The sequence below is a fragment of the Aquila chrysaetos genome, chromosome 19 (genome assembly GCF_900496995.4).
Source record: "Aquila chrysaetos chrysaetos chromosome 19, bAquChr1.4, whole genome shotgun sequence".
NCBI lineage: Eukaryota > Metazoa > Chordata > Aves > Accipitriformes > Accipitridae > Aquila > Aquila chrysaetos.
Genome location: NC_044022.1, coordinates 20,270,709 through 20,287,973, shown reverse-complemented (window position 1 = coordinate 20,287,973; position 17,265 = coordinate 20,270,709). Strand labels below are relative to the sequence as shown.

The 17,265-nt window shown below is 39.7% G+C and overlaps 1 protein-coding gene across 36 annotated transcripts in view; it reads left to right on the top strand.

Annotated features, from left to right (window-relative positions):
• The window catches only part of DLG2 (discs large MAGUK scaffold protein 2), a 1,026,767-nt gene that overhangs the window by 897,273 nt on the left and 112,229 nt on the right, over positions 1-17,265 (top strand). The window lies entirely within an intron of this gene.

Here is a 17,265-nt window from a genome sequence, read left to right as displayed (position 1 = left end):
ATCTTGCCAGTAACCTTTAAAGATCAGTAAGCCAGCAATTTTTGTTGTTGTTGTTTTAACCCGAAAGGAATTGAAAAGCAGAGTTAATGAAACTGAAATACTAGCATTGCCGTACAATACCTGTATCCCTCCTCAGGAGAGGCAGGTGGTCATGAGTGACAGTTTTACTTTTCTTTTTCTCAGTAGCAGTATTTTCAAAGGGGCAGTCATTGTTCCTGTCTCTCTGTGCCGGTAGGTTTTGGGTTTTTTTCTCTGTGGGTTGGAGAGGCAAGTTTGTTTTATCAAGATATCAAGAGGGCTTGGCAGAACAGCACCTGTTGTCTTATTGCTGTGTTATTAATAATTGGAGAGAGACACTCTTCTTTCAGAGACCTCTCATCTGGTATCAGCCCAAACTGTTTACTCTGTAGTGATTTAAACTTGTATTGTGACTTCTCACTTAGAAATAATCTGTTCTGTGAGTTATACGTGAAGCACTGAAGCTGCAGGACAGATCCCGGTTTAATTAATAAGGTGTCTCATTTTAGCATCATTTTTTATTTAAAGAGGAAGGCTATTGGCAAAGTGGCCTTTGCCACAGACTTCCTTTGCAGAACATATCTGCACTTACTTTTTATAAATCATAAATTTGAAAAAATCAGAATTTCTTGAGAAGATCATTTCCTGGCAGCCTAACAGACTAGAGCCTATTTCTAGGAAAGAGTATATACCTTTGTCAGCAGTGCTTTATTTAAGAGTATTTCGCTGCTTTTTAAGCATTCAGTTCTATTTTCAGTGACCCCTGTGCTAGCAAATGAGATTTCTTGAAGTGTGAGCTTCTGGCTTTGCAAGTTCTCCTCCTTTCAGAAATCTGTGATATTGCATCCATCTGTCTAGGCATTTATATTGCATGCATCACTATGGTGTAATCTCAGCAATCTGAACATTAACCATGTAAATGTATGTACTGTAACTGAGGAAGTATAAATTAGGACAGGAAAAGGAGAAAGTTAAGATACGGGCATATGGCTCTTGTGGCCACCAGAGCTCCAGACTCGCTATTTGCTATAACACAATAAATTAAGATACCAACTAGTTCAGTAGTATGCAGGCTTGGGCACAGATGAGACCGGTTTCTTGAAGTTCAGTCCAGATAAGACTGAGGCCAACCAAATGGAAACTAGCCAGAGGATGTGGCAAAAATGTCTTTTAATCCTGGGTGCATGCCTACGGCTCCTTTCTGATTGTAGTCCGGGAGTATTGCTGAAGGAAAAACAGCAGTGACTAAGAACTGTATTTTAATTCCTCTCTGGTCTGGAGAGCACAGATGTTTTATCTGGATATGAGTTTGCTACTGTGATCCATGCCTCCCACCTCGCAGTAAGCGACGGCAGTGCTCTCCGTGGAGCGCCGTGCCTTAAATCCCCTTCGTTACCTTAGGGCTGGTCCAGGTAACAGCCGTCTGCTTGGTTAGTGGTACATCCTGCTGGAAACGCACTACACCGCAACCGCAAGAAGTATGTTGGCTTCCGATTAATTTCTGAATAGAGAGAATGTTTTAGGATTGATGCATAGTGCCCTCGAGTAGCAAAAATCTGCTCTCCAAGAGGAATCTTTCTCAGCTTTTGCTTTTTGCTTACAGCTGAAGCCAGCCGAGGCACCTATGTTCAGATTATCTTTCATATAAAATATAGATGCTAGGGGGGAAAACATCTTAGATCAAAGTCCTTAGCCTTGGAATTGATTTTTTTTTCCCCCTTTTTTTTTTTTTTTTTTTTTTTTTTTTGTCTGAAATACCTCAGGTGTACTGACCTTCAGGTTTGTTGTGAAGTCGCATGGCAGTTCATGATCAACATTTTTGGTGAAATAGGGTATTGGATAACCCCGGATTACTCTTCAGAGAGTTATTTGTCAGTTTGCAGTAAATATAGCTGATGTGTGACTGTGTAGTTGTGCAACCATGCTTTTTGTCTGTGTCAAAAGTGACTGGAGATCGCAGCAGCGGTGTGTAAACTCACATGCTTGTGTGCCTTAACACTTCTGTCTTCTTCTTTCAAGTACACATGCACACAAACTGTACTACTAAATAGAGGAATACATTTATAAGACTGAGTCTCGAGGACAGAAAGCTCTAGTGCATAGAATTGGAAACTGTTAACTATATATTAAAACACTTCTTTTTATTGAAGAGACTGATAAAGTGACTATGCATGCTATTTTGCAGCATTCTCAGGTTTGAATTCAGTAGTCATGATGGGTGTGAAACAAAGCTGTACAGACACCGGCGATCATAGTGATGTGCTTTCAGGGAGAAGTCCTTCAGTGGAAAAATGGGTTGGAATGATAGGTTAGACATGTAGTATCCTCAGTGTTAGGAACAGCCAACGTAACTTTGTGGAAGGGAAGAGACAGAACGTAGTAAAGGATGACAATGTGTCAATGAAAAACAGTAGGGTTTTTTGTGTGTCCACATAGATAGGCAGAGAAACACCGTTTTAAAAGATTATCAAACACTCAGTGCATGAAAGGAACAAATTTGGCAACTGGAGCAGAGAGAGAGCGTGTTCATAAACACGGCGTGCCCTTTGATGTTGGTCTGTTCTTTGTGTTGGGAGTGAAATACATGCAAAGGCCTAATCCTGCAGAAGAGATTTTTTTAGATCTTGTATGACTGTACAAGCAGGAGAGGATATTCAAGTTATAAAAACAATGAAAGATTCACTCATAAGCAAAATACATCTCATAAATGCTAAGTTTAATTTGTTTGTGGATGCAATTGCTTGGTTTGTTTAGTGGCTCTCAGTGTTTTAGCATCTGGATGCATTATGCTAATGTTAAAAAAAAAAAAAAAAAGGATCTTTGCTGTGGAAAAGAATTAAAATAAAAGCAAGGTGCGTAACCCGTGCACCTTCCTTGCTGCCAGATGGTTAAAAAGACAAGCAGATCTGTCTGTCCTTGAAACCTCCCAGGTGAGGAGGGTGTGCTCCAGGGTAATAGAGCTCCTTCTGAAGAATTCAGCACCAGAAATCTGTAGGAGCCAGATGTCAGTGAAATAAAGTGATACAAATGCTCTGCTTTCTGCATGGCATTTAATGTAGTCTAGATGATCAACAACATGAACAGTATTGGTCAAGGGTCCTTTTCAAGATACAAGCTGTTCGTGTCAGCTTTCGATGGAGTTTCTCCATGTTATCTGGGGACACGCATGATCAGAAAGGTGCTGGTTGCTATGGCTGTGTCTCCACCACAGAACAGTTACAACCTGTGGAGAAGCTGCCCATAAATAGAGGTGTAGGATTCAACTCGCATCCAGGATCAGCTCTAGTAAAGGCCCTACAACTTTGAATCCTGCGGGCAAGTATTAGATACACGTCCCAAGAATGAGCTGCACTGGGAGTCACTGTGCATTGCTCTAGGTGAACACTTTTTGTCTTTTCCGTATCATGACCACGTGTAGAAGAAAAAAATTGTGTGGAGACCCTCTTATATAGCCCTACATGAAAGTGGCTGTAATCCCATCAGACTGCAGGCTGAAATCACTCCTAAATACCTGCTGCTCCTCTGGTCCTCAGTTTTCTTTCGTGCCTGGAAACATCAAAGATGGAGAACATTTGTCATTCCACTTGCCAGTATGCAAACAGGAGTGATGCTCATCTGCAGCAGATTCATTCATTGTCTGAACAACAGTGACGTACTATCTTCTGTCCTGTGCAATCTTCAAGTTATTAGTTGGTGGCCTAAAGCTTAATATTAATATACAGTTTTTATTTTGTACTACAGAGAAATGCTTATGGCATCACCATATTTCTACTTGGGAATTACCAGTGCACTCACTCAAAAGTCAGCCTGATAAAACTGCAGATGGAGTTCTCGTTCCCAGAATACTTTTCATTCCCAGAATACTTTCTTAGTGTTAGCAGAAATCTCCTATGATTTTAGCCAGGCGGGAGCGTAATCTGGATTGACAACAGTTTTTAAATCCTGAGAGTTAATGTCATCTTTACATCACGGTGATCAGTGTGTTGTGTTTGAAGAACCTGTGAAGTGACAGAGTGGGACGTGGTGCGTCCCTTCTAATTCATTACTGTACTGCCAATGGGATGTTTCTTGTTTGGAAGACAACAGAAGACTCGCCACTCTGTAAGCATGATTTACAATATTATTTGTGCTAGGTTTTAAAGAAAGAGATTAGTGCACTGGCATTTGAGCTAAGCAAATGTTAATTTAAGAACTGGCTATTATCCCTTTTTTTGTGTTGTGGTAATAACCTTTAACATTATGAAATAATAAAGACCTGATTGAACTGTGTTGTGCGCAGCCACATGCTGAAACTGAACGAGTGAACGAGCCAGGCAGACTAATCAGTTCACTTTGTTGTGGGTCTTTTTTCTTTTATAGCTATTTATTTCTATATTTTAAGTAATTTGTACTCTCAGAAGCATTTTTGCTATGTTCAGTAATGTGTACAATGAGTAGAAAAAACATTCAGAGCAGCTAGTAATACTAAGGAGCAAATGGTTGTACCTAGTGGTGTCTAAGAAAAGTAATGGAAGTATTACTCGCTAAAGAAAATCTCTACTTTCAAAAAACTGACTTGTAGCTGTTTTAAGAAGGTATAAATATAAATACCATCACCCTCAGTATACAGTACCTTTTCGTGTAAATGGTATTTTATTCTGTCTGTATTTTACAGTACTGTTCATCTCAATTTGTCTATAGTAGTAGATCTGTGTCTCCCACTATCAAAACATTCCTTGAGAAGAGAAAGGAGTCTATTATCCCAGGTGGAAAACTGGGAATGGGAAAAATTATTATCTGCTTAATGTCCCGTCAACTATCCTTGCCCTTCTCGGGTGGGTGTTTCTGATCCCTGTTGCATAGAGAAATGACAGTGTACACTGGCTGCTGCTGGCTTTGGGTTGGGCTGTAGTTCAGAAATGCAAAGTTAAATTGATGGTGGCATTAGGTGAAACTCGACTGTTACCAGCAGTTGTCTGTATTTCTCCTCTTTGAGGTACAACCACAGGAGTTAAACACTTCAGTGAAATATACCCATCCGACACAGAACCAAGTTTCAGAGGAGGGAGAAAATAGCACTCCTACATACAAAACAGGGTTTCCAGGCATGGATTACTTTCATTTCACAATATTTTGCAATTTGTCAGTTAAAAACCCTGAAATTTTCTGTAGATGTTCTAAAGTGTTCTTGTTTGAATTAAAGAAATTGTTCCGGAATATTGAATGTAATTTAAATGTTTCCTGTTCATGTTTGGTTTTTTCTATTCAAGTTCAAATTTTATCATCTTTGAATTATAGTGGTAAACTGATCTAGTTTTACAAGATTCCTGAAACAACTTTGTGGAGCAGCTCTGATATTTTTATGGTAGCAATTACATACTGGCCTTTGTAAGTTTGTGGTGTAAATATTTTGCACTCAAATATCTTCCTTTGGTTTTACTCTTTCATGTCTTGCTACTCGCACCTGACCACTGAAATGACAACACTCATAGTCAGCTTTCTCCTGTCTTTTCAGAGATGTGAATAAGTTCAGCTTTGTTTTTATTAAATTCTTTTCAGTGCATAGGTATTGAATGGTAGTGATATGAAATAGCAAAAGTAGAAGGGCTGGAGGACAGAAAGTTGGAAAGGCTGCATATTTTTAAGCATTTTTCTAGTGGAATTACTGTGAAGTGCATTGTTCAGGTTTATCTACCATTCATAAATTAGTCCAGCTTTTGCCCTACACTATTCATAAGACTTAAAATCCAACATTTTACCTCAATTGTTTGACATATTTAATATAAAGTGTGAGTCAGTGGCTGGCCAAAGAAGCACCTAAACCTATCAAGATTGAAACATTGAAATTTTCTGTTTCAGTTTATTTTTGGTATGCTTGGTTAATAGAAGAAGAAACAAGCTTAGGCTGTAGATGTTGTCTGCAGGCCTGTCAACTAATTCTTACATAAATGTTTGATCAAGAATTAATGATTTGTATTTATCATGGGAGGTATTTTTAAGATTTGAAACATGGGAAGAAAAATGACTAAGACTTGTTTTACTTAAAATTAATCAGCCACCTGGCATGTTTTCTTTCGAATCTATACAATAATAGCACTTTTATCTTCTGTCTTTCTTCTACCCCAATACCTTTCCCCAGTGTTAGGTTACCGTACCTGAGATCCTAGGCTATGCTGTATATTGGTATAGTTAGGAGTTATTTTCTTTGTCAACGTGAGGTTCAAAATACCAGAAATATGTCCAGTTTTTTCAGGCCTATATGTATAAACAGTTTTTCCCTTATTCCCAAAGAGAAATACTTGTTGAAGAGAGAGATCAATAGGGAAAAGAAAAGAAAAAAATCAGAAAATAAACCCACAGGTAGATACTGCTGAAAATCTTCGATTGCCCCAAACTGTCATTTGAGGGAGGGAGAAAAGAGGCACAGGAGGGCCTAATGTTTGAATATCTGTGCTGAAAAATGGTATCCCTACTGGCAAATTGTATTTAGATTAAAAAGTTGATTATTTTTTTTTTTTTCAGTGAAGAAATACATTTAATTTACTGGTTTTCCCAGCAAAAATTAGACATTTGAGTTTAAAACACAAGTAAATAACTTGAATTCAAATGTTAAAGTCACTCACTCAATTAAGGAATGGGAACTGTAAAGGCCTAAGCACCAATCTGGAAACTTACAGAGCCTGATTGTAATCTTACTTACACCATTTACATATACCTAAAAACATGCAAATCAAAGACCAGCCTGAGAACACAAACATGGTCAACATCTGCCTTAACCTCTGGTTAACATCTGTGAGGGCTGAGTCAGCCTTTCATCTTCTGGTGGATATGCCTCTTGCTGAGTGTGACTCTGAAACAATCTGTAGGTCTTTCAGATAAAGTTGTAGTTAATGTACTCAATCTGCAGATCAAGCACCATTTTAATTTAGCCATTGTTCTGTTCTTTGATTTACTTGCAGCACTTCTGTAATCGTGACTGACACCCTTGAGGTGGATACCATTGATATATGGTGTTTGTACTGCATTAAGTTTGTGAAACTCATCAGGATTCTCTTGGATAAAAAGCAATATATTTGTAAATTATGTTAGCATGTGGTTTGGAATATCAGGCCTCTTTCAGATATATTACATAAACTGCCATATAGATACATAGCATAAACTGCCATATAAAAATAAATTTTATGCATAATCTTGGGACATCCTTTTTTTAGCGAAGCTCCTTCTCTGACAAACATCTGAGACATTATGATACTAATTCGCTACATTTTTGTTTCAACTTAATTTTTTTGTAGGGTTAGTTAATGCAGAAAGGAAAGACCATTTGAAATGCTGTCAAACTGTATTTGAGCATATGAGACACATGACATCTGCCATTGAAAATGATGCCCCAGGGAACTTCCTAAACATTATTTCTGAGAATGTGAAATGCAGCCACCTCTGCCGGTGAAAGGGCAGGCAGCTGAATACCAAACATGGCAATATTCTGCGTTCAGGGAAAACCGAGTCAAAACAATACTCATTTTGCAAGATAACTGAATAAGTTTGTAGTGCATATGCAGAATAAATGTACTTTTAAGCGCTCCCCTAAAAGTTCTACAACCAGTAAGCTGCACACAGTTCAGTGTATTTAATTCACAAAAATGTAGTGCTTAGCTGATCTTCCCCAGGATTTGTACTTGGACTCCACCAACTCCAGGTATTTCAAATATAGATTCTTAGTCATCATCTCTGGTGCTAAATGCCAGCAATTATAAGTACTGGTTGACTCATTGCTATACTCCATGAGTTTTTATGACTGTTATAAAGCTTTGAAAATGCTGACAGACCTGTAGCCATCGTGGGCACTGCCAATATCAAGGCGTTTGATATTAAATATAGCTGGATATTAAACCTTTATATTGCTGTACCCAGTTGTTCAACAGCACTGTCACCAGAGAGGATAATGTGAGCCAGGGGACACTAGTACAGCTAAGTGAAATATTTTATTTATTCTAATGATCTTTGCATTCTAAAGGACTGAAGTTGTTAACCATACATTATCTTGCCAGTGGGGTTTACCAGCTCTGTATTTCTAAGTAGAAGAGGAGAAAGAGCTTTGCTTATACGTTACATTTGTCTGTAACCACAGAGAATTAAACCCATTGTTTCACAAAATTACAGAATAGTCAAGCCTTGAAGGCAGCTGAATCGTCTAGTCCAGCAACCCCTGCTCTAGCAGGGTCAGCAAGAACAGGTTGCTCAGGGTCAGGTACAGTCAGGTTTTGAATATTTCTACAGATGGAGACTCCACAACTCTCTGGGCAACCTGTTCCTGTATCGGATCATCCTTAGAATAAAAAAAAGGGTTTTTTCTAATGTTTAAATGGAATTTTCTGTATTTGAATTTGTGCCCACTGCCTCTTGTCCTCTCACTGGGAACCACTGAGAACCATCTTCTTTGCACCCCTCCATCAGGAATTTAGAATGTAAACTGGCTAAAATCTTTAATATATAGCACTACTGTCCACTGTTGACGAAACCATTCCCTAGTGTTTGGGGTGTGACATCCAATATGCCTTAAACATGGCAAGAAGGAGTCAGACTTCTCAAAAGACATGTGAATCCTTTTCAGTATTCTGAGAATACTCCTCGGGCTCTTCCCAGATATTAGATCACACTCATTGCTAAATATCGTTCTTGTTGTTCAAGATTTGAATTAAACAACACTACTTTTGTCCAATACCTTTTCCTTTTTGTTCCAATCTGCCAAATGCTTGCTTAGAATTTAAGTTCACTTTGAAATTCTGGTGGGTAATGAGAATTATAGATTCACCTGCTATTCATCCTTCTATAGATGGTAATTATTTCTGAAATCTGTCTGCTGCCAGAAATTAAACAGAATCTCATTCAAACAAAAGAAACCTTTCCTTAATTGAGAGACTTGCCTACATGGCACAGAGTATGAAAACAAAAGTGTGCTTTTATAATCTTGAAGCCGGCTTCGGCATTGGGTTGGCTGATCAAAAAAAAATCCTCTATGAATAGAGTATGGCCTATATAAAAGAAGTTAAAACCTCAAATTTACTTGCATTTGTTAACGTCCTCTTTAGCAGCCTTCCTACTCCAGAGATTTCCCTTCTTTCCTTTCAATGTAAGTTGTTCTCATTAAGCTCTGTGATTACAAACAAGGCTTAGCAGTATTAAATGACTAGATATTTTTATGGCCAAATGGGATTACTTTGATAATTGGCTCTGATCTGTTGCAGAGCTTGTTCTCCCATACTTGCTGCATCGAGCCTTGTAACATGATAGAAGTACCATCCAACTGACATTTCCCAGGTTCTTTGATCCTGGATCTCTTCAGAAGCTTAGTTTCTTTTCAGCTGCAGGCAGCATGTCACAGCCCTTCCAGAATTTTTTATTTCTTCTGTCATTGTCCATGTTGATGCCTTCGAAACTTTGTGGTGAAATTGTGATGAAGAATGACAAGGCTTAAAATAGGGACATCATCACAGTGTTTCATGGAGCCAGTTCTCTCCCAAGTCCTCAGCTCAGCCATCATGTAGCCAGGCCAGATTCTGCTCTTAGGTCAGCACTCTGAGTTGAGGATCTGTGGCAGATCAAGCATAAGAGAGGTTGACAGAAACCTCCAGCACTGAAATTACAGACTGACGGCATGGTGTCATCCACCAGAAAATATGGCATTTCAGATCCATATATCCTTGTGCTTGCAATGACAGATCCCTATGATAAAGGGTGTCTGACCTGTGGTAAACAGACCCATCAAACTCTCAAAGCAGTCAAAAAACGAATGAAGACTAAATAGTTTCTTTCTCTTAGCATGGACGCATGCTGCCTTATGGAACAGAAAGGACTGGTGCCAATATAGTCACTTTGCATCTACAGGTTTGAGGAGATGCAGAATTCAGAAGAATTATCCTGCATCTTGGTTCTCCTCAAATCTGAAGCCAACACAAGACTTTTCTTGTGCCTTAAAGTGAAAAAAATGTTGCTGTGTCCACACAAACATGTAATTCATTGATCTTCTCTATCCACTGTGTTGATAAGGCTACCCCACTGCTATCTAAACTCTTGAAATTAACTCTTGAAATGTAAAAGTTCAGATGTTGCCCTAATGATGTTGCCATTCATTTCTTTGGAAAGACTGGCAAACACTGACTCAGGCTTGAGGCTATTTATTTAATGTGGGATTCTCTCATGATGCATTAAAGTGGATACTTGAGAGAAAGGGAAAATCAGATTCCCTATAATACTGTGGAATGTATTAATAAAACTCTGAGATGGTCCCAGAAAGCAGCTATGTGACAGAAACTCAGGTCTTACTGTCCGTGCAATCTGACCTAGGAAAAAATCCTCCTTCCCTCCAAATATGGCACTTCATGTAACTCTAAACAGTACGGCCCATCTTGGCCTTATTCTTACAATGGCTGTTCATAGTCACAGGCTACAAAGAATTTTTTAATATATCAAAATTAATTGGAAATGCAGAACTTATTGATTTCGAAATTGTTTATGATATCCATATCCCCAGAGGTGTTGTCTGCAACTTTGAGAAGAGAATGCTTCTTTATTTGGAAATCCCAAAGTGGTGAATTCATTAGAAAGCCAGTATTAGCCAGTAACAATAAAAACACCACTCTGTACGCCAGGAATACTTCAGAGTCTTTGAAAGCTTTCCTTCATCAAAATATATTCACTGGAGTCTTTTCTGTAATGACCAAAAGGTGCAACAGAAGTAACTCTCATAAAACCTTGAATAATCTGTGTATGTTTTCAACTGACATTATTTTGGATGTAAGAAAGACCACGTATTTTTGTAGCAGCTTGACAGGCTGGAGGCTAATGCATGCATTGTACTTCTGTGCCTCTGCTGTGATTTATTTGGAGCAGGGCATGTTTATGGCAGTGTTCCTCTTAACTAGCCAGTGGGTATAATCCTGCCAAGTCCTGTTGTCAGTCTGTTGGTAAAAATAATGTCAATAGTAATCAGTCACTGCCCACTTTGATCCCTCCTGCCTTCTTTGCTCTCAGGGGTACCCACTGTCAGGTGATGCACACTGCTAGTTTTGCTCCTGTCTTACAGGAAAGGGATTTTCCCTTAGCACTCTCCTTTAGCAGCATGTGACCATTGCCCACACCGCTTTTTAATCTCCTACAGGAAATAACAATAATAATAATAATAAAAACCATTAAGAAAAGGCTACCTTCTGAGCCACCAACTGTTTGCATAAATGTCATGCTCAGCCTGACATTTCTTGCTGCTAGTCCTCGGGATAGCTCAGCGAGCCGGGGCTGCAGCCCCAGAGGGTGATGGGGGAAGACATGTAAAGGTCGTTGTGATTATAGTGAAGGAGATACTTGAAAGCAGAATCCGAATATAAAGTCTTGTAGAGGCTGGCATGCAAATTAAAATGTAAATAAGGTTGACAAGCTTTCCAGCAAGACATCAAACTGCCAAAGGGCACTTCTGCCTTCTCCAGGCCTCTTCTGCCCTTCATGAGCGTGCTACAGCTGTTTCCTCGGCCAGTATAGTAACCTCTGGGGGAAGGAGGGATTGAAAGTCATACTGATTCTTAGCAGCTGTCACATTTGCAATGGTTTCTCTTCAGAGTATTTCATAATCCTTTTTTTCAGTGTACTTGCCTTAGAAATTTAGGTTACGCAATCACTGTAAATGAATAAACAAAAAGATGTGTATATACGTGCACAAGCATCAATGGCAGTCTTAAAGCTATGAAATTCTTAAAAGTTTCATGAAAACAGGGTAATTGTGAGAGACTATTCCAGACTTTTGGCATAATTAGATAGCAAAGAAATCGAGAAAGATGAGGGCAGAAAAGAGAAAGAGAGTCACTGACATAGGTCATTCGTTGAATTTTATTTAAACTGTAGCAGAAACTAGAAAAGGTTGACAAAGGTGAGAGAGGCTTTTGAAAATGAAGGAGCTGAGGTAGAAGTCACAAGATAAGAAGTCTTATAATTCTCAGAATAGATTCACCTTCACCATCCTGGTGTCAGAGAGATATATGAGTAATGATTATTATTACTGCTTTGAGAAGTCTGCTTTGATTTGGTCTTTTTTTTTTTTTTTTTTTTTTACTAGAGATTTAATTCTTTTTGTTTTAATGTCTGGCAGAAATTCATTTGCTTATATTTGAAAACATATGTGCATTTAACCAGCAATCCCCTTGTCATCCCTTCCCACCCTTTGAAGGGTGCTGCCCTCCTTTACTGGTGCCCTTCAGAGCAGCCGCTTGGCATGCTCGGCACAGCAACGCCAGCTGCGTGGCAGACCTCTACAAAGCTGATTTTTGTTTCCCTTTGTCAGTGCACGATACTCGCTGCCTGTTGGGATGCTTTTAGAGGCCTCCTGAGCCAGCCATCTCAAAACAGGAATGGTTTGCTGCAGTAATAGTGTCTGCTAATGTCTCATTACAATCAATTTAAATGCTTCAGTTCCACTGAGAGCTAATAACACATGAAAGTCAAACTAGGCTCGTAATTTCAAAGACACATATTTTTTTGTAATGAACTGAACTATTATGCCCTGTTGAAAGCTTGACTATAAAAGATTTTAAAGCTGTGTTTGTAGTGTCATAAGGACCTCCTCTTATGTGTCTACTAAGCTTGGAATAGTAAGATATTCTCAGCTTTCTGTTTACCTTTAGTAAAATAACAAAGCTTTATCTATTGTCCTTTACAATTTTATATATTTACAATACATATTTAATAGTATTAAAAACTTAAAGTATCTAAACCAATATGACCTGCCTAGCTTCCAGAGAGCTTCACATTACATTTTATAGAAAAAGGAGTTTGTTTCATTGTCCCTTATTCACTTTATTGTTTCCACTCCCTACTCAGCCTCTCTCAACTTGATTGTCTTTCAACTAAATGGCCTTGTGAAAAGGAAAGTTAAAGTAATGATAGCAAATTGCACCTGGAATCATCGTGGGCCACTCTTCAGTTGGATATCTGATGTAAGAATGGAGACAAATTGGACCCAACAAGCTCAATACCTGGCAGAAGTTAGGGAAACAGAAAAAAAAAAACCAGATGAATATATAGAAAGGAAAATCGAATTTCCCTGGTCTTCAAAAAACTGTGACAGGTCTGGAATGGGTAGGACACTGAAGGCTTCGGAAAAAAGACAAAAGAGCAGTTGGGCTGAAGAAAAGGAAGAGAAAGCAGGCTCATGTATTCTTTAAAAATTATTTTGCAGGTAATTTAAGAGGGATAGTGGAAAGGTGAGGCAGGTGACTGGAAGGAGGAAAGAAATGCAGTGATTAACTACTCTGGAAGGGTAAAGAACCAAGGCACGGGGCACATTGGCATGTGCTGGGCAGTTTGCAAGTGGAGAAATAAGAGTTGTTGCTCCCCAGCCCATGGCGTACTGTGGGCTGTGGGAGGTGCAGGGAGGATGCCTGGCTCCGCTCAGCCTCCAGGAGGGGTTATGGATGGGCCCAGGGAGCAGCAAAGGGGATGGAGGAGCTGGGAAGCCTGCAGCTTTGTGGCTTTCCTTGCTCTGCACGAGCTGGTAAAGCCACTAAGAAGATCTCTCCTCTACCCACTTGTACTCGGCTTCTTGCCACAGCTCACTGACCCCACTCTTACGCTTATTAAAAACAGGGCTAATCTTTACCTGTAGTCCCATCAACAGATGAGAACTGATGGGGCGGTGGGGGCAGAGACACGCAGGCTAGTTTTACCATAAAATGCAGTGTTTTGTGAAGTTACCTTCTCAGGTTGTAACAGAAAGGGTCAAGAGAGGGGGAGATTTGGGCTTTGATTTGTCATGTTGAGGACAGGGGACAGAAAGGGCTCAGCGCAGGCAGAAACCCTGCTGTTACTGGCAAGGGCAAGGAAAGCTGGTCCACCAGGCTCCTCCTGTACTCAGTGGAGAGAGAAGGTCCTCTAGGGGATGGTGGCCCTGAATTGAGCTGTGGGTGAGCCTCTTTTTAGGGTCCCTAAAAGATTAACCCCAGTAGGCTGAAATCAGCCTTTATGAATCCCCTGTCACCTGCCCACCTCAAGGTACAGGGAGGGAAGGCAGTGAACAAGAAGAGATCCAGGAATGGGACTAGGTTGTGAAGATCCAGCTCTGTTGCCTTCGCATTATTGTGGTAGCATGTCTCTGCAGGGAGATGACCAAAGACTGCAGCATTAAACTTAAGGAGTGATGGTTCTTGATATTCATAAAAAAACATTCATATGGGACTGTAGTCCTTTGAAGGAAGGCAAGCTAGGCAAGTTGCAAAAGTTTAGTTTAACATAGACTGCAGAAGAGAGCGCAAAAAAAAACCTTAATGAGCCAATCCTAGTATAGCTAGTCACGGTCCAGACAGTGCAAGAATAGCCAAAGCTACAAGACAGCTTAATTCAAGCTGTGAAGCTTAATTTGCCCTATTGCACTGGCAGGTGATGACAGTGTTTCTTCAGCCTAATGTTAACAGGGAACAGAAATTGTCTGTCCACTGCAAAACATTATTTTTTAGTGGAAGAATAAAAAGCAGCAGGTGCAGAAACCAGTTATCTTCTCTCTTCCTGTCCCTTAACACTGAGCCACCCCCTGATTTGGCTTGACTTCAACCATATTCTCTCTCAGTCGTCCAGGTAGTTGTTTTTTATTATTTTCCCATCTTGCCTATGACTAAGAAGGGGAGAATGCAAGTCCCTCTGAATTTTCCTACAGTCTCTCGCACTTAAGGTTTTGCGCATGAAAAAATTCTATCTATCTTCTTTCCTGTGTGTATGTGGCACCATGCTTTGCCCTAAGAGTCAAACATAAGCCTCTCAAGATGAAAAGGTAACTTATCCTGGAGAACAGTCTGTGCTGAGACCAACCAGCCCCTTGAACAGGCTAAAGAAGCTGCCCAAATCTTTTATCCCATTAATTTCTATGTCTAGAGCTAGTACATTGTTTATGCACTTAGGAATGAGTTTCACTATAAATTTATCCAAAGAAGACAGAGAACTATCACATGAGTTTTATGACAAGTGAAAGCTACGATGGGTTTATGTGATTCTTGAAGCTTCAGTGCCTTGTATAAGTCAACAGGAAAATACTGTTATTCCACAAAATGCCACTGCAGCCAGATTGGTTTGGGCATCACTGATCTTGTGTGAATTAGCACAAATTAATTTTCACATTAACCTGCTTACAGCCAGGAACACTCACTAGGTACTAGGGGATTCAGTTAATTGCAACAATAATACTTTTGTGCTAATTACAGGGACACAGCGAAAAGGTTTCTGTAGCAATACTAGCCCATTTTATAGCATGTAGGCCACTCGCAATAATGAGCTTCATCTGTCCCAATTGCTATACAGTAATTTTCTTTAAAGGCTCATTTCTGACACTCACAGACTTTTGAAAAAGGTTTTCACTTGCAAAACCATCCCTGCTTGCCTGTTTCGCTGTGTTCCCCTTTGTCGTTATTTTTTGTAATTTTACTATAGGGTTAGTTCTGAAATATTTCGGTTTGCCATATTGCTTTCTCGTATTCATTGTGAACTGGGAGGAATGGTCTTAAAAAGCAGAAAAAAAAGCTTCAGATGAGACATTAGGAAAAAATGCAGACTCAGAAAGGAGAGTGAAGCACCAGAGCAGACTGTTTGGGGCGGTTGAAGTTTCTCCATCCCTGGGGATCTTTAAGAACAAATTAGACAGACATCTGTAAAAAGATATAATTGTGACTTGCGGCCCCTGAGGCCTTTCTGCTCCCTCTCTGGCAACCTCTCTGTCTCCTCTTTACTCTGAGAGCTCGGGCTCGTGCTCCAATTGCAAGTTTCTGACGCCTGGCACCCATGCAAACGTATGCTCTTTGTCCTTGGAAAATGCTAGGCAATGCAATTTGATACAATCCTTTATCATTGCGGTCTAAGCTAAATCATCTCCATTTGCTTTGGAAAGTGAAGTCAGTTGCCCCAACACAGGCAACATTTAGGAACTTGATCACAAATCCCAGACCATAATGCACTCCCAGATGATCTCACCTGAGTCTCCCATTTGATCTGAGTGTATCTCTTTTTTAGAAGAGTGCGTATAGGAAACTTAAGTCATTCTTTATTCTCCAAGAAATTTCTTAAGTGTTTATGGGTTTTGACCATTCCTGTCCAAACTGTCTCTGAAAGCTCTATGAATGTGATGTTTATCAGTGCTAAATGCTGTTTAATCACATAAGTGAAGGGATCATCTTGATCCACTGCTTTTTCCTACCTGGATCATCCCGGACAGTCACAAGTAATGAAGCAGAAAATCAGAGAACCTTGAAAAAAACCAGCCTGCCAAGGCTGAGCCAAAGTACAGTGTCAACAAAATATTACAGACTATCACCATTTATGTCAACGACCTCTTCAGGAAAGGAAAAGCCAGTCTGCAGATGTCAAATAAATCTTAGGGTAAAGCCATAACTGCGATCATGAAAAACTGTCACTGTATTAAAAATTATGATTTCCCCACTGAAAATGGGTCTAAAAGAATTTGCCTTTCAAGGGAGCATATGGCACTGCAAGCCAACTGCTATCACTAGCTGTAGGCTGGCAACTGTGGGAAAGTCTGCACCAGTAAATAGCATTTGACACAGGCCCTTTCTTCTCTCTCCCTCTCTCTCTCTCTGCATTCCATATATATACACATTCCATATATATATTTGCATTCAATTTAAAAAAAAAAACATATGCATTGACTTGACTTTCTGTAAGGTAGTGTAATACACTGATAAACCAATAATACCCACCACATCAGAATAACAAAGCATTCACTTACTCCAGAGAACAAATAGCTGGTTCTTGGGAAAAGCTATTGAGGTTGTCATTCTTATTCTGGGATGCTTGTCAGAATCGTGGAAGAATATAAGAAGCCTGGATATCAGGTGGGAAGTTTTCAGCACTTCCATGTTCTACTAATCCGTAAGCCTTGTCTGTAACGTGGCTTACCAGCACAGCAGGGAGACAGCAGAGGTCTTCTCCTTCCTGTAGGATTCACCCTGATCTTTTCTTTTTTACCGAAGTCTATGTGTCTGGCACACCTGAGTTGAACAAAATCTCTGAAGGTATTGATTTGATGAGGACACTGTAGACAGAAGCCTCAAAGGGCTTTGTGTTAGTAACATTCACTGACGTACATGTTGTCAAATTAACTTTGCATTTTCAGTTTTCACTCAATGGAAAGGCTGTAGTACAATAAAATTGTTTACGTAGTACACACGACCAGTGATGGGCTGGATATAAAAACTGGAAGATGTTCCTGTGCTGAGGTTAGGCTGA